Below are 17,955 nucleotides of genomic sequence, written 5' to 3'. Positions count from 1 at the left end.
AAAATACTTTGAAATTCCTTACCCACTCGAGCCCGGGATTCATGCCCAGGGCTGTGGAAGTGTCCCTGGGCACGTCCGAGCGTCTTCCCCCCCCGGGAAAAACAAGTTCCAGATTTTCACCCCACGCTGCCCGGGGGAGGTAGCCCGGGCCTGGGGGAGGTCACCCCCGGGTCCGGGGGACTGCGCCCCGTGCTGGACACCCGGAGAAATGCATCCAAAAGGAGAAAAAAACACTGAAAACAGTTTGAAATGGTTCACCCACTCTTCCCCGGGATTCATGCCCAGGGCTGTGGAAGTGTCCCTGGGCACGTCCGAGCGTCTTCCCCCCGGAAAAAAAAAAGTTCCATATTTCCACCCCACGATGCCCGGGGAAGGTAGCCCGGGCCCGGGGGAGTCCATCCCCGGGTCCGGGGAACTGCGCCCCCCGCTGGTCGCCCGGGGAATTGCGTCCAAAAGGTGCAAAAAATACTTTGAAAATAGTTTGAAATCGTTCGCCCACTCTTCCCCGGGATTCATGCCCGGGTCTGTGGAAGTGTCCCTGGGCACGTCCGAGCGTCTTCCCCCCCTGAAAAAAAAAGTTCCATATTTCCACCCCACGATGCCTGGGGAAGGTAGCCCGGGCCCGCGGGAGGTCACCCACGGGTCCGGGGCAATGCGCCCCCCGCAGGACAACCGGGGAAATGCATGCAAAAGGTGAAAAAAACACTTTGAAAATAGTTTCAATCGTTCTCCCACTCTTCCCCGGGATTCATGCCCGGGGCTGTGGAAGTGTCCCTGGGCACGTCCGAGCGTCTTCCCCCCGGGAAAAAAAACTTCCATATTTCCACCCCACGATGCCCGGGGAAGGTAGCCCAGGCCCGGGGGAGGCCACCCCCGGGTCCGGGGAACTGCGCCCCCCGCTGGTCGCCCGGGGAATTGCGTCCAAAAGGTGAAAAAAATACTTTGAAAATACTTTGAAATTCCTTACCCACTCGAGCCCGGGATTCATGCCCAGGGCTGTGGAAGTGTCCCTGGGCACGTCCGAGCGTCTTCCCCCCCCGGGAAAAACAAGTTCCAGATTTTCACCCCACGCTGCCCGGGGGAGGTAGCCCGGGCCTGGGGGAGGTCACCCCCGGGTCCGGGGGACTGCGCCCCGTGCTGGACACCCGGAGAAATGCATCCAAAAGGAGAAAAAAACACTGAAAACAGTTTGAAATGGTTCACCCACTCTTCCCCGGGATTCATGCCCAGGGCTGTGGAAGTGTCCCTGGGCACGTCCGAGCGTCTTCCCCCCGGAAAAAAAAAAGTTCCATATTTCCACCCCACGATGCCCGGGGAAGGTAGCCCGGGCCCGGGGGAGTCCATCCCCGGGTCCGGGGAACTGCGCCCCCCGCTGGTCGCCCGGGGAATTGCGTCCAAAAGGTGCAAAAAATACTTTGAAAATAGTTTGAAATCGTTCGCCCACTCTTCCCCGGGATTCATGCCCGGGTCTGTGGAAGTGTCCCTGGGCACGTCCGAGCGTCTTCCCCCCGGGAAAAAAAACTTCCATATTTCCACCCCACGATGCCCGGGGAAGGTAGCCCAGGCCCGGGGGAGGCCACCCCCGGGTCCGGGGAACTGCGCCCCCCGCTGGTCGCCCGGGGAATTGCGTCCAAAAGGTGAAAAAAATACTTTGAAAATACTTTGAAATTCCTTACCCACTCGAGCCCGGGATTCATGCCCAGGGCTGTGGAAGTGTCCCTGGGCACGTCCGAGCGTCTTCCCCCCCCGGGAAAAACAAGTTCCAGATTTTCACCCCACGCTGCCCGGGGGAGGTAGCCCGGGCCTGGGGGAGGTCACCCCCGGGTCCGGGGGACTGCGCCCCGTGCTGGACACCCGGAGAAATGCATCCAAAAGGAGAAAAAAACACTGAAAACAGTTTGAAATGGTTCACCCACTCTTCCCCGGGATTCATGCCCAGGGCTGTGGAAGTGTCCCTGGGCACGTCCGAGCGTCTTCCCCCCGGAAAAAAAAAAGTTCCATATTTCCACCCCACGATGCCCGGGGAAGGTAGCCCGGGCCCGGGGGAGTCCATCCCCGGGTCCGGGGAACTGCGCCCCCCGCTGGTCGCCCGGGGAATTGCGTCCAAAAGGTGCAAAAAATACTTTGAAAATAGTTTGAAATCGTTCGCCCACTCTTCCCCGGGATTCATGCCCGGGTCTGTGGAAGTGTCCCTGGGCACGTCCGAGCGTCTTCCCCCCCTGAAAAAAAAAGTTCCATATTTCCACCCCACGATGCCTGGGGAAGGTAGCCCGGGCCCGCGGGAGGTCACCCACGGGTCCGGGGCAATGCGCCCCCCGCAGGACAACCGGGGAAATGCATGCAAAAGGTGAAAAAAACACTTTGAAAATAGTTTCAATCGTTCTCCCACTCTTCCCCGGGATTCATGCCCGGGGCTGTGGAAGTGTCCCTGGGCACGTCCGAGCGTCTTCCCCCCGGGAAAAAAAACTTCCATATTTCCACCCCACGATGCCCGGGGAAGGTAGCCCAGGCCCGGGGGAGGCCACCCCCGGGTCCGGGGAACTGCGCCCCCCGCTGGTCGCCCGGGGAATTGCGTCCAAAAGGTGAAAAAAATACTTTGAAAATACTTTGAAATTCCTTACCCACTCGAGCCCGGGATTCATGCCCAGGGCTGTGGAAGTGTCCCTGGGCACGTCCGAGCGTCTTCCCCCCCCGGGAAAAACAAGTTCCAGATTTTCACCCCACGCTGCCCGGGGGAGGTAGCCCGGGCCTGGGGGAGGTCACCCCCGGGTCCGGGGGACTGCGCCCCGTGCTGGACACCCGGAGAAATGCATCCAAAAGGAGAAAAAAACACTGAAAACAGTTTGAAATGGTTCACCCACTCTTCCCCGGGATTCATGCCCAGGGCTGTGGAAGTGTCCCTGGGCACGTCCGAGCGTCTTCCCCCCGGAAAAAAAAAAGTTCCATATTTCCACCCCACGATGCCCGGGGAAGGTAGCCCGGGCCCGGGGGAGTCCATCCCCGGGTCCGGGGAACTGCGCCCCCCGCTGGTCGCCCGGGGAATTGCGTCCAAAAGGTGCAAAAAATACTTTGAAAATAGTTTGAAATCGTTCGCCCACTCTTCCCCGGGATTCATGCCCGGGTCTGTGGAAGTGTCCCTGGGCACGTCCGAGCGTCTTCCCCCCCTGAAAAAAAAAGTTCCATATTTCCACCCCACGATGCCTGGGGAAGGTAGCCCGGGCCCGCGGGAGGTCACCCACGGGTCCGGGGCAATGCGCCCCCCGCAGGACAACCGGGGAAATGCATGCAAAAGGTGAAAAAAACACTTTGAAAATAGTTTCAATCGTTCTCCCACTCTTCCCCGGGATTCATGCCCGGGGCTGTGGAAGTGTCCCTGGGCACGTCCGAGCGTCTTCCCCCCGGGAAAAAAAACTTCCATATTTCCACCCCACGATGCCCGGGGAAGGTAGCCCAGGCCCGGGGGAGGCCACCCCCGGGTCCGGGGAACTGCGCCCCCCGCTGGTCGCCCGGGGAATTGCGTCCAAAAGGTGAAAAAAATACTTTGAAAATACTTTGAAATTCCTTACCCACTCGAGCCCGGGATTCATGCCCAGGGCTGTGGAAGTGTCCCTGGGCACGTCCGAGCGTCTTCCCCCCCCGGGAAAAACAAGTTCCAGATTTTCACCCCACGCTGCCCGGGGGAGGTAGCCCGGGCCTGGGGGAGGTCACCCCCGGGTCCGGGGGACTGCGCCCCGTGCTGGACACCCGGAGAAATGCATCCAAAAGGAGAAAAAAACACTGAAAACAGTTTGAAATGGTTCACCCACTCTTCCCCGGGATTCATGCCCAGGGCTGTGGAAGTGTCCCTGGGCACGTCCGAGCGTCTTCCCCCCGGAAAAAAAAAAGTTCCATATTTCCACCCCACGATGCCCGGGGAAGGTAGCCCGGGCCCGGGGGAGTCCATCCCCGGGTCCGGGGAACTGCGCCCCCCGCTGGTCGCCCGGGGAATTGCGTCCAAAAGGTGCAAAAAATACTTTGACAATACTTTGAAATTCCTCACCCACTCGAGCCCGGGATTCATGCCCAGGGCTGTGGAAGTGTCCCTGGGCACGTCCGAGCGTCTTCCCCCCCCGGGAAAAACAAGTTCCAGATTTTCACCCCACGCTGCCCGGGGGAGGTAGCCCGGGCCTGGGGGAGGTCACCCCCGGGTCCGGGGGACTGCGCCCCGTGCTGGACACCCGGAGAAATGCATCCAAAAGGTGAAAAAAACACTGAAAACAGTTTGAAATGGTTCACCCACTCTTCCCCGGGAATCATGCCCAGGGCTGTGGAAGTGTCCCTGGGCACGTCCGAGCGTCTTCCCCCCGGAAAAAAAAAACTTCCATATTTCCACCCCACGATGCCCGGGGAAGGTAGCCCGGGCCCGGGGGAGGCCACTCCCGGGTCCGGGGACATGTGCCCCCCGCTGGTCGCCCGGGGAATTGCGTCCAAAAGGTGAAAAAAATACTTTGAAAATACTTTGAAATTCCTTACCCACTCGAGCCCGGGATTCATGCCCAGGGCTGTGGAAGTGTCCCTGGGCACGTCCGAGCGTCTTCCCCCCCCGGGAAAAACAAGTTCCAGATTTTCACCCCACGCTGCCCGGGGGAGGTAGCCCGGGCCTGGGGGAGGTCACCCCCGGGTCCGGGGGACTGCGCCCCGTGCTGGACACCCGGAGAAATGCATCCAAAAGGAGAAAAAAACACTGAAAACAGTTTGAAATGGTTCACCCACTCTTCCCCGGGATTCATGCCCAGGGCTGTGGAAGTGTCCCTGGGCACGTCCGAGCGTCTTCCCCCCGGAAAAAAAAAAGTTCCATATTTCCACCCCACGATGCCCGGGGAAGGTAGCCCGGGCCCGGGGGAGTCCATCCCCGGGTCCGGGGAACTGCGCCCCCCGCTGGTCGCCCGGGGAATTGCGTCCAAAAGGTGCAAAAAATACTTTGAAAATAGTTTGAAATCGTTCGCCCACTCTTCCCCGGGATTCATGCCCGGGTCTGTGGAAGTGTCCCTGGGCACGTCCGAGCGTCTTCCCCCCCTGAAAAAAAAAGTTCCATATTTCCACCCCACGATGCCTGGGGAAGGTAGCCCGGGCCCGCGGGAGGTCACCCACGGGTCCGGGGCAATGCGCCCCCCGCAGGACAACCGGGGAAATGCATGCAAAAGGTGAAAAAAACACTTTGAAAATAGTTTCAATCGTTCTCCCACTCTTCCCCGGGATTCATGCCCGGGGCTGTGGAAGTGTCCCTGGGCACGTCCGAGCGTCTTCCCCCCGGGAAAAAAAACTTCCATATTTCCACCCCACGATGCCCGGGGAAGGTAGCCCAGGCCCGGGGGAGGCCACCCCCGGGTCCGGGGAACTGCGCCCCCCGCTGGTCGCCCGGGGAATTGCGTCCAAAAGGTGAAAAAAATACTTTGAAAATACTTTGAAATTCCTTACCCACTCGAGCCCGGGATTCATGCCCAGGGCTGTGGAAGTGTCCCTGGGCACGTCCGAGCGTCTTCCCCCCCCGGGAAAAACAAGTTCCAGATTTTCACCCCACGCTGCCCGGGGGAGGTAGCCCGGGCCTGGGGGAGGTCACCCCCGGGTCCGGGGGACTGCGCCCCGTGCTGGACACCCGGAGAAATGCATCCAAAAGGAGAAAAAAACACTGAAAACAGTTTGAAATGGTTCACCCACTCTTCCCCGGGATTCATGCCCAGGGCTGTGGAAGTGTCCCTGGGCACGTCCGAGCGTCTTCCCCCCGGAAAAAAAAAAGTTCCATATTTCCACCCCACGATGCCCGGGGAAGGTAGCCCGGGCCCGGGGGAGTCCATCCCCGGGTCCGGGGAACTGCGCCCCCCGCTGGTCGCCCGGGGAATTGCGTCCAAAAGGTGCAAAAAATACTTTGAAAATAGTTTGAAATCGTTCGCCCACTCTTCCCCGGGATTCATGCCCGGGTCTGTGGAAGTGTCCCTGGGCACGTCCGAGCGTCTTCCCCCCCTGAAAAAAAAAGTTCCATATTTCCACCCCACGATGCCTGGGGAAGGTAGCCCGGGCCCGCGGGAGGTCACCCACGGGTCCGGGGCAATGCGCCCCCCGCAGGACAACCGGGGAAATGCATGCAAAAGGTGAAAAAAACACTTTGAAAATAGTTTCAATCGTTCTCCCACTCTTCCCCGGGATTCATGCCCGGGGCTGTGGAAGTGTCCCTGGGCACGTCCGAGCGTCTTCCCCCCGGGAAAAAAAACTTCCATATTTCCACCCCACGATGCCCGGGGAAGGTAGCCCAGGCCCGGGGGAGGCCACCCCCGGGTCCGGGGAACTGCGCCCCCCGCTGGTCGCCCGGGGAATTGCGTCCAAAAGGTGAAAAAAATACTTTGAAAATACTTTGAAATTCCTTACCCACTCGAGCCCGGGATTCATGCCCAGGGCTGTGGAAGTGTCCCTGGGCACGTCCGAGCGTCTTCCCCCCCCGGGAAAAACAAGTTCCAGATTTTCACCCCACGCTGCCCGGGGGAGGTAGCCCGGGCCTGGGGGAGGTCACCCCCGGGTCCGGGGGACTGCGCCCCGTGCTGGACACCCGGAGAAATGCATCCAAAAGGAGAAAAAAACACTGAAAACAGTTTGAAATGGTTCACCCACTCTTCCCCGGGATTCATGCCCAGGGCTGTGGAAGTGTCCCTGGGCACGTCCGAGCGTCTTCCCCCCGGGAAAAAAAACTTCCATATTTCCACCCCACGATGCCCGGGGAAGGTAGCCCAGGCCCGGGGGAGGCCACCCCCGGGTCCGGGGAACTGCGCCCCCCGCTGGTCGCCCGGGGAATTGCGTCCAAAAGGTGAAAAAAATACTTTGAAAATACTTTGAAATTCCTTACCCACTCGAGCCCGGGATTCATGCCCAGGGCTGTGGAAGTGTCCCTGGGCACGTCCGAGCGTCTTCCCCCCCCGGGAAAAACAAGTTCCAGATTTTCACCCCACGCTGCCCGGGGGAGGTAGCCCGGGCCTGGGGGAGGTCACCCCCGGGTCCGGGGGACTGCGCCCCGTGCTGGACACCCGGAGAAATGCATCCAAAAGGAGAAAAAAACACTGAAAACAGTTTGAAATGGTTCACCCACTCTTCCCCGGGATTCATGCCCAGGGCTGTGGAAGTGTCCCTGGGCACGTCCGAGCGTCTTCCCCCCGGAAAAAAAAAAGTTCCATATTTCCACCCCACGATGCCCGGGGAAGGTAGCCCGGGCCCGGGGGAGTCCATCCCCGGGTCCGGGGAACTGCGCCCCCCGCTGGTCGCCCGGGGAATTGCGTCCAAAAGGTGCAAAAAATACTTTGAAAATAGTTTGAAATCGTTCGCCCACTCTTCCCCGGGATTCATGCCCGGGTCTGTGGAAGTGTCCCTGGGCACGTCCGAGCGTCTTCCCCCCCTGAAAAAAAAAGTTCCATATTTCCACCCCACGATGCCTGGGGAAGGTAGCCCGGGCCCGCGGGAGGTCACCCACGGGTCCGGGGCAATGCGCCCCCCGCAGGACAACCGGGGAAATGCATGCAAAAGGTGAAAAAAACACTTTGAAAATAGTTTCAATCGTTCTCCCACTCTTCCCCGGGATTCATGCCCGGGGCTGTGGAAGTGTCCCTGGGCACGTCCGAGCGTCTTCCCCCCGGGAAAAAAAACTTCCATATTTCCACCCCACGATGCCCGGGGAAGGTAGCCCAGGCCCGGGGGAGGCCACCCCCGGGTCCGGGGAACTGCGCCCCCCGCTGGTCGCCCGGGGAATTGCGTCCAAAAGGTGAAAAAAATACTTTGAAAATACTTTGAAATTCCTTACCCACTCGAGCCCGGGATTCATGCCCAGGGCTGTGGAAGTGTCCCTGGGCACGTCCGAGCGTCTTCCCCCCCCGGGAAAAACAAGTTCCAGATTTTCACCCCACGCTGCCCGGGGGAGGTAGCCCGGGCCTGGGGGAGGTCACCCCCGGGTCCGGGGGACTGCGCCCCGTGCTGGACACCCGGAGAAATGCATCCAAAAGGAGAAAAAAACACTGAAAACAGTTTGAAATGGTTCACCCACTCTTCCCCGGGATTCATGCCCAGGGCTGTGGAAGTGTCCCTGGGCACGTCCGAGCGTCTTCCCCCCGGAAAAAAAAAAGTTCCATATTTCCACCCCACGATGCCCGGGGAAGGTAGCCCGGGCCCGGGGGAGTCCATCCCCGGGTCCGGGGAACTGCGCCCCCCGCTGGTCGCCCGGGGAATTGCGTCCAAAAGGTGCAAAAAATACTTTGAAAATAGTTTGAAATCGTTCGCCCACTCTTCCCCGGGATTCATGCCCGGGTCTGTGGAAGTGTCCCTGGGCACGTCCGAGCGTCTTCCCCCCCTGAAAAAAAAAGTTCCATATTTCCACCCCACGATGCCTGGGGAAGGTAGCCCGGGCCCGCGGGAGGTCACCCACGGGTCCGGGGCAATGCGCCCCCCGCAGGACAACCGGGGAAATGCATGCAAAAGGTGAAAAAAACACTTTGAAAATAGTTTCAATCGTTCTCCCACTCTTCCCCGGGATTCATGCCCGGGGCTGTGGAAGTGTCCCTGGGCACGTCCGAGCGTCTTCCCCCCGGGAAAAAAAACTTCCATATTTCCACCCCACGATGCCCGGGGAAGGTAGCCCAGGCCCGGGGGAGGCCACCCCCGGGTCCGGGGAACTGCGCCCCCCGCTGGTCGCCCGGGGAATTGCGTCCAAAAGGTGAAAAAAATACTTTGAAAATACTTTGAAATTCCTTACCCACTCGAGCCCGGGATTCATGCCCAGGGCTGTGGAAGTGTCCCTGGGCACGTCCGAGCGTCTTCCCCCCCCGGGAAAAACAAGTTCCAGATTTTCACCCCACGCTGCCCGGGGGAGGTAGCCCGGGCCTGGGGGAGGTCACCCCCGGGTCCGGGGGACTGCGCCCCGTGCTGGACACCCGGAGAAATGCATCCAAAAGGAGAAAAAAACACTGAAAACAGTTTGAAATGGTTCACCCACTCTTCCCCGGGATTCATGCCCAGGGCTGTGGAAGTGTCCCTGGGCACGTCCGAGCGTCTTCCCCCCGGAAAAAAAAAAGTTCCATATTTCCACCCCACGATGCCCGGGGAAGGTAGCCCGGGCCCGGGGGAGTCCATCCCCGGGTCCGGGGAACTGCGCCCCCCGCTGGTCGCCCGGGGAATTGCGTCCAAAAGGTGCAAAAAATACTTTGACAATACTTTGAAATTCCTCACCCACTCGAGCCCGGGATTCATGCCCAGGGCTGTGGAAGTGTCCCTGGGCACGTCCGAGCGTCTTCCCCCCCCGGGAAAAACAAGTTCCAGATTTTCACCCCACGCTGCCCGGGGGAGGTAGCCCGGGCCTGGGGGAGGTCACCCCCGGGTCCGGGGGACTGCGCCCCGTGCTGGACACCCGGAGAAATGCATCCAAAAGGTGAAAAAAACACTGAAAACAGTTTGAAATGGTTCACCCACTCTTCCCCGGGAATCATGCCCAGGGCTGTGGAAGTGTCCCTGGGCACGTCCGAGCGTCTTCCCCCCGGAAAAAAAAAACTTCCATATTTCCACCCCACGATGCCCGGGGAAGGTAGCCCGGGCCCGGGGGAGGCCACTCCCGGGTCCGGGGACATGTGCCCCCCGCTGGTCGCCCGGGGAATTGCGTCCAAAAGGTGAAAAAAATACTTTGAAAATACTTTGAAATTCCTTACCCACTCGAGCCCGGGATTCATGCCCAGGGCTGTGGAAGTGTCCCTGGGCACGTCCGAGCGTCTTCCCCCCCCGGGAAAAACAAGTTCCAGATTTTCACCCCACGCTGCCCGGGGGAGGTAGCCCGGGCCTGGGGGAGGTCACCCCCGGGTCCGGGGGACTGCGCCCCGTGCTGGACACCCGGAGAAATGCATCCAAAAGGAGAAAAAAACACTGAAAACAGTTTGAAATGGTTCACCCACTCTTCCCCGGGATTCATGCCCAGGGCTGTGGAAGTGTCCCTGGGCACGTCCGAGCGTCTTCCCCCCGGAAAAAAAAAAGTTCCATATTTCCACCCCACGATGCCCGGGGAAGGTAGCCCGGGCCCGGGGGAGTCCATCCCCGGGTCCGGGGAACTGCGCCCCCCGCTGGTCGCCCGGGGAATTGCGTCCAAAAGGTGCAAAAAATACTTTGAAAATAGTTTGAAATCGTTCGCCCACTCTTCCCCGGGATTCATGCCCGGGTCTGTGGAAGTGTCCCTGGGCACGTCCGAGCGTCTTCCCCCCCTGAAAAAAAAAGTTCCATATTTCCACCCCACGATGCCTGGGGAAGGTAGCCCGGGCCCGCGGGAGGTCACCCACGGGTCCGGGGCAATGCGCCCCCCGCAGGACAACCGGGGAAATGCATGCAAAAGGTGAAAAAAACACTTTGAAAATAGTTTCAATCGTTCTCCCACTCTTCCCCGGGATTCATGCCCGGGGCTGTGGAAGTGTCCCTGGGCACGTCCGAGCGTCTTCCCCCCGGGAAAAAAAACTTCCATATTTCCACCCCACGATGCCCGGGGAAGGTAGCCCAGGCCCGGGGGAGGCCACCCCCGGGTCCGGGGAACTGCGCCCCCCGCTGGTCGCCCGGGGAATTGCGTCCAAAAGGTGAAAAAAATACTTTGAAAATACTTTGAAATTCCTTACCCACTCGAGCCCGGGATTCATGCCCAGGGCTGTGGAAGTGTCCCTGGGCACGTCCGAGCGTCTTCCCCCCCCGGGAAAAACAAGTTCCAGATTTTCACCCCACGCTGCCCGGGGGAGGTAGCCCGGGCCTGGGGGAGGTCACCCCCGGGTCCGGGGGACTGCGCCCCGTGCTGGACACCCGGAGAAATGCATCCAAAAGGAGAAAAAAACACTGAAAACAGTTTGAAATGGTTCACCCACTCTTCCCCGGGATTCATGCCCAGGGCTGTGGAAGTGTCCCTGGGCACGTCCGAGCGTCTTCCCCCCGGAAAAAAAAAAGTTCCATATTTCCACCCCACGATGCCCGGGGAAGGTAGCCCGGGCCCGGGGGAGTCCATCCCCGGGTCCGGGGAACTGCGCCCCCCGCTGGTCGCCCGGGGAATTGCGTCCAAAAGGTGCAAAAAATACTTTGAAAATAGTTTGAAATCGTTCGCCCACTCTTCCCCGGGATTCATGCCCGGGTCTGTGGAAGTGTCCCTGGGCACGTCCGAGCGTCTTCCCCCCCTGAAAAAAAAAGTTCCATATTTCCACCCCACGATGCCTGGGGAAGGTAGCCCGGGCCCGCGGGAGGTCACCCACGGGTCCGGGGCAATGCGCCCCCCGCAGGACAACCGGGGAAATGCATGCAAAAGGTGAAAAAAACACTTTGAAAATAGTTTCAATCGTTCTCCCACTCTTCCCCGGGATTCATGCCCGGGGCTGTGGAAGTGTCCCTGGGCACGTCCGAGCGTCTTCCCCCCGGGAAAAAAAACTTCCATATTTCCACCCCACGATGCCCGGGGAAGGTAGCCCAGGCCCGGGGGAGGCCACCCCCGGGTCCGGGGAACTGCGCCCCCCGCTGGTCGCCCGGGGAATTGCGTCCAAAAGGTGAAAAAAATACTTTGAAAATACTTTGAAATTCCTTACCCACTCGAGCCCGGGATTCATGCCCAGGGCTGTGGAAGTGTCCCTGGGCACGTCCGAGCGTCTTCCCCCCCCGGGAAAAACAAGTTCCAGATTTTCACCCCACGCTGCCCGGGGGAGGTAGCCCGGGCCTGGGGGAGGTCACCCCCGGGTCCGGGGGACTGCGCCCCGTGCTGGACACCCGGAGAAATGCATCCAAAAGGAGAAAAAAACACTGAAAACAGTTTGAAATGGTTCACCCACTCTTCCCCGGGATTCATGCCCAGGGCTGTGGAAGTGTCCCTGGGCACGTCCGAGCGTCTTCCCCCCGGGAAAAAAAACTTCCATATTTCCACCCCACGATGCCCGGGGAAGGTAGCCCAGGCCCGGGGGAGGCCACCCCCGGGTCCGGGGAACTGCGCCCCCCGCTGGTCGCCCGGGGAATTGCGTCCAAAAGGTGAAAAAAATACTTTGAAAATACTTTGAAATTCCTTACCCACTCGAGCCCGGGATTCATGCCCAGGGCTGTGGAAGTGTCCCTGGGCACGTCCGAGCGTCTTCCCCCCCCGGGAAAAACAAGTTCCAGATTTTCACCCCACGCTGCCCGGGGGAGGTAGCCCGGGCCTGGGGGAGGTCACCCCCGGGTCCGGGGGACTGCGCCCCGTGCTGGACACCCGGAGAAATGCATCCAAAAGGAGAAAAAAACACTGAAAACAGTTTGAAATGGTTCACCCACTCTTCCCCGGGATTCATGCCCAGGGCTGTGGAAGTGTCCCTGGGCACGTCCGAGCGTCTTCCCCCCGGAAAAAAAAAAGTTCCATATTTCCACCCCACGATGCCCGGGGAAGGTAGCCCGGGCCCGGGGGAGTCCATCCCCGGGTCCGGGGAACTGCGCCCCCCGCTGGTCGCCCGGGGAATTGCGTCCAAAAGGTGCAAAAAATACTTTGAAAATAGTTTGAAATCGTTCGCCCACTCTTCCCCGGGATTCATGCCCGGGTCTGTGGAAGTGTCCCTGGGCACGTCCGAGCGTCTTCCCCCCCTGAAAAAAAAAGTTCCATATTTCCACCCCACGATGCCTGGGGAAGGTAGCCCGGGCCCGCGGGAGGTCACCCACGGGTCCGGGGCAATGCGCCCCCCGCAGGACAACCGGGGAAATGCATGCAAAAGGTGAAAAAAACACTTTGAAAATAGTTTCAATCGTTCTCCCACTCTTCCCCGGGATTCATGCCCGGGGCTGTGGAAGTGTCCCTGGGCACGTCCGAGCGTCTTCCCCCCGGGAAAAAAAACTTCCATATTTCCACCCCACGATGCCCGGGGAAGGTAGCCCAGGCCCGGGGGAGGCCACCCCCGGGTCCGGGGAACTGCGCCCCCCGCTGGTCGCCCGGGGAATTGCGTCCAAAAGGTGAAAAAAATACTTTGAAAATACTTTGAAATTCCTTACCCACTCGAGCCCGGGATTCATGCCCAGGGCTGTGGAAGTGTCCCTGGGCACGTCCGAGCGTCTTCCCCCCCCGGGAAAAACAAGTTCCAGATTTTCACCCCACGCTGCCCGGGGGAGGTAGCCCGGGCCTGGGGGAGGTCACCCCCGGGTCCGGGGGACTGCGCCCCGTGCTGGACACCCGGAGAAATGCATCCAAAAGGAGAAAAAAACACTGAAAACAGTTTGAAATGGTTCACCCACTCTTCCCCGGGATTCATGCCCAGGGCTGTGGAAGTGTCCCTGGGCACGTCCGAGCGTCTTCCCCCCGGAAAAAAAAAAGTTCCATATTTCCACCCCACGATGCCCGGGGAAGGTAGCCCGGGCCCGGGGGAGTCCATCCCCGGGTCCGGGGAACTGCGCCCCCCGCTGGTCGCCCGGGGAATTGCGTCCAAAAGGTGCAAAAAATACTTTGAAAATAGTTTGAAATCGTTCGCCCACTCTTCCCCGGGATTCATGCCCGGGTCTGTGGAAGTGTCCCTGGGCACGTCCGAGCGTCTTCCCCCCCTGAAAAAAAAAGTTCCATATTTCCACCCCACGATGCCTGGGGAAGGTAGCCCGGGCCCGCGGGAGGTCACCCACGGGTCCGGGGCAATGCGCCCCCCGCAGGACAACCGGGGAAATGCATGCAAAAGGTGAAAAAAACACTTTGAAAATAGTTTCAATCGTTCTCCCACTCTTCCCCGGGATTCATGCCCGGGGCTGTGGAAGTGTCCCTGGGCACGTCCGAGCGTCTTCCCCCCGGGAAAAAAAACTTCCATATTTCCACCCCACGATGCCCGGGGAAGGTAGCCCAGGCCCGGGGGAGGCCACCCCCGGGTCCGGGGAACTGCGCCCCCCGCTGGTCGCCCGGGGAATTGCGTCCAAAAGGTGAAAAAAATACTTTGAAAATACTTTGAAATTCCTTACCCACTCGAGCCCGGGATTCATGCCCAGGGCTGTGGAAGTGTCCCTGGGCACGTCCGAGCGTCTTCCCCCCCCGGGAAAAACAAGTTCCAGATTTTCACCCCACGCTGCCCGGGGGAGGTAGCCCGGGCCTGGGGGAGGTCACCCCCGGGTCCGGGGGACTGCGCCCCGTGCTGGACACCCGGAGAAATGCATCCAAAAGGAGAAAAAAACACTGAAAACAGTTTGAAATGGTTCACCCACTCTTCCCCGGGATTCATGCCCAGGGCTGTGGAAGTGTCCCTGGGCACGTCCGAGCGTCTTCCCCCCGGAAAAAAAAAAGTTCCATATTTCCACCCCACGATGCCCGGGGAAGGTAGCCCGGGCCCGGGGGAGTCCATCCCCGGGTCCGGGGAACTGCGCCCCCCGCTGGTCGCCCGGGGAATTGCGTCCAAAAGGTGCAAAAAATACTTTGACAATACTTTGAAATTCCTCACCCACTCGAGCCCGGGATTCATGCCCAGGGCTGTGGAAGTGTCCCTGGGCACGTCCGAGCGTCTTCCCCCCCCGGGAAAAACAAGTTCCAGATTTTCACCCCACGCTGCCCGGGGGAGGTAGCCCGGGCCTGGGGGAGGTCACCCCCGGGTCCGGGGGACTGCGCCCCGTGCTGGACACCCGGAGAAATGCATCCAAAAGGTGAAAAAAACACTGAAAACAGTTTGAAATGGTTCACCCACTCTTCCCCGGGAATCATGCCCAGGGCTGTGGAAGTGTCCCTGGGCACGTCCGAGCGTCTTCCCCCCGGAAAAAAAAAACTTCCATATTTCCACCCCACGATGCCCGGGGAAGGTAGCCCGGGCCCGGGGGAGGCCACTCCCGGGTCCGGGGACATGTGCCCCCCGCTGGCCGACCCGAGAATTGCACAGAAAGGGTGAAAAAAGCACTTAGAAAATATCTTGAAACCGTTCACCCACTCTTCCCCGGGATTCATGCCCAGGGCTGTGGAAGTGTCCCTGGGCAGGCTGAAGCTTCTGCCCCCCGGAAAAAAAAAACTTCCATATTTCCACCCCCCGCTACCCAGGGAAGGTAGCCCAGGCCCGGGGAAGGTCACCCCCGGGTCCGGGGCACTGCGCCCCCCGCAGGACACCCGGAGAATTGCATCCAAAAGGTGAAAAAAGCACTTAGAAAATACTTCAAAATTCCTCACCCACTCAAGCCCGGGATTCATGCCCAGGGCTGTGGAAGTGTCCCCGGGCAAGCCGAAGCTTCTGCCCCCCTGAAAAAAAAAACTTCCATATTTCCACCCCACGCTACCCAGGGAAGGTAGCCCGGGCCTGGGGGAGGTCACCCCTGGGTCCGGGGCACCGCTGGCCACCCGGAGAAATGGAGTCAAGCCGTGAGAAAAAAAGCACTTTGAATTGAGAAATGGAGTCAAGCCGTAAAAATGCACTTTGAAAATACTTTGATTCCTCTCACCCACTCTTCCCCAGGATTCATGCCCAGGGCTGTGGAAGTGTCCCCGGGCATGAAGAAGCGTCTTTTCCCCCTGAAAAAAAAAACTTCCATATTTCCACCCCACGCTACCCAGGGAAGGTAGCCCGGGCCAGGGGGACGTCGTCCCGGGGTCCGGGGACATGTGCCCCCCGCTGGCCGACCCGAGAATTGCACAGAAAGGGTGAAAAAAGCACTTTGAAAATACTTTGATTCCTCACCCACTCTTCCCCGGGATTCATGCCCGGGCCTATGGAAGTGTCCCCGGGCATGAAGAAGCGTCTTTTCCCCCTGAAAAAAAAAACTTCCATATTTCCACCCCACGCTGCCCGGGGGAGGTAGCCCAGGCCCGGGGGAGGTCACCCCCGGGTCCGGGGCACTGCGTCCCCCGCAGGACAACCGGGGAATTGCGTCCAAAAGGTGAAAAAAATACTTTGAAAATAGTTTGAAATCGTTCGCCCACTCTTCCCCGGGATTCATGCCCAGGGCTGTGGAAGTGTCCCTGGGCACGTCCGAGCGTCTTCCCCCCCCGGGAAAAACAAGTTCCAGATTTTCACCCCACGCTGCCCGGGGGAGGTAGCCCGGGCCTGGTTGAGGTCACCCCCGGGTCCGGGGGACTGCGCCCCGTGCTGGACACCCGGAGAAATGCATCCAAAAGGTGAAAAAAAACACTGAAAACAGTTTGAAACTGTTCACCCACTCTTCCCCGGGATTCATGCCCAGGGCTGTGGAAGTGTCCCCGGGCAAGATGAAGCTTATGCCCCCCTGAAAAAAAAAACTTCCATATTTCCACCCCCCGCTACCCAGGGAAGGTAGCCCGGGCCCGGGGGAGGTCACCCCCGGGTCCGGGGCACTGCGCCCCCCGCAGGACACCCGGAGAATTGCATCCAAAAGGTGAAAAAAGCACTTAGAAAATATCTTGAAATCGTTCACCCACTCTTCCCCGGGATTCATGCCCAGGGCTGTGGAAGTGTCCCTGGGCAGGCTGAAGCTTCTGCCCCCCCGGGAAAAAAAAACTTCCATATTTCCACCCCACGCTACCCAGGGAAGGTAGCCCAGGCCCGGGGGAGGTCACCCCCGGGTCCGGGGCACTGCGCCACCCGCAGGACACCCGGGGAATTGCATCCAAAAGGTGAAAAAAGCACTTAGAAAATATCTTGAAATCGTTCACCCACTCTTCCCCGGGATTCATGCCCAGGGCTGTGGAAGTGTCCCTGGGCACGTTCGAGCGTCCTCCCCCCTGAAAAAAAAACTTCCATATTTCCACCCCCCGCTACCCAGGGAAGGTAGCCCAGGCCCGGGGGAGGTCACCCCCGGGTCCGGGGCACTGCGCCACCCGCAGGACACCCGGGGAATTGCATCCAAAAGGTGAAAAAAGCACTTAGAAAATATCTTGAAATCGTTCACCCACTCTTCCCCGGGATTCATGCCCAGGGCTGTGGAAGTGTCCCTGGGCACGTTCGAGCGTCCTCCCCCCTGAAAAAAAAACTTCCATATTTCCACCCCCCGCTACCCAGGGAAGGTAGCCCAGGCCCGGGGGAGGTCATCCCCGGGTCTGGGGACCGGCGTCCCCCGCAGGACAACCGGGGAATTGCGTCCAAAAGGTGAAAAAAATACTTTGAAAATACTTTGAAATTCCTCACCCACTCGATCCCGGGATTCATGCCCTGGCCTATGGAAGTGTCCCCGGGCATGACAAAGCGTCTTCCCCCCCTGAAATAAAAACTTCCACAAAACCACCCCGCGCTGGCCAGGGAAGGTAGCCCGGGCCAGGGGGACGTCGTCCAGGGGTCCGGGGACATGTGCCCCCCGCTGGCCGACCTGAGAATTGCACAGAAAGGGTGAAAAAAGCACTTTGAATATACTTTGATTCCTCACCCACTCTTCCCCGGGATTCATGCCCGGGCCTATGGAAGTGTCCCCGGGCATGAAGAAGCGTCTTCCCCCCTGAAAAAAAAAGTTCCATATTTCCACCCCACGCTACCCAGGGAAGGTAGCCCGGGCCCGGGGGAGGTCACCCCCGGGTCCGGGGAACTGCGCCACCCGCAGGACACCCGGGGAAATGCGTCCAAAAGGTGATAAAAATACTTTGAAAATAGTTTGAAATCGTTCACCCACTCTTCCCCGGGATTCATGCCCAGGGCTGTGGAAGTGTCCCCGGGCAAGCTGAAGCTTCTTCCCCCCTGAAAAAAAAAAGTTCCATATTTCCTCCCCACGATGCCCGGGGAAGGTAGCCCAGGCCCGGGGGAGGTCACCCCCGGGTCCGGGGCACTGCGCCCCCCGCTGGTCGCCCGGGGAAATGCATCCAAACTGTGAAAAAATACTTTGAAAATAGTTTGAAACAGCTCGCCCACTCTTCCCCGGGATTCATGCCCAGGGCTGTGGAAGTGTCCCTGGGCACGTCCGAGCGTCTTCCCCCCGGGAAAAACAAGTTCCAGATTTTCACCCCCACGCTGCCCGGGGGAGGTAGCCCGGGCCTGGGTGAGGTCACCCCCGGGTCCGGGGGACTGCGCCCCGTGCTGGACA

The sequence above is a fragment of the Crinia signifera genome, unplaced genomic scaffold (assembly GCF_055691185.1).
Source record: "Crinia signifera unplaced genomic scaffold, ASM5569118v1 HAP2_SCAFFOLD_326, whole genome shotgun sequence".
Classification (NCBI taxonomy): domain Eukaryota; kingdom Metazoa; phylum Chordata; class Amphibia; order Anura; family Myobatrachidae; genus Crinia; species Crinia signifera.
The sequence above is the reverse complement of the archived record's forward strand: the minus strand, read 5'-3'. Positions refer to the sequence as shown.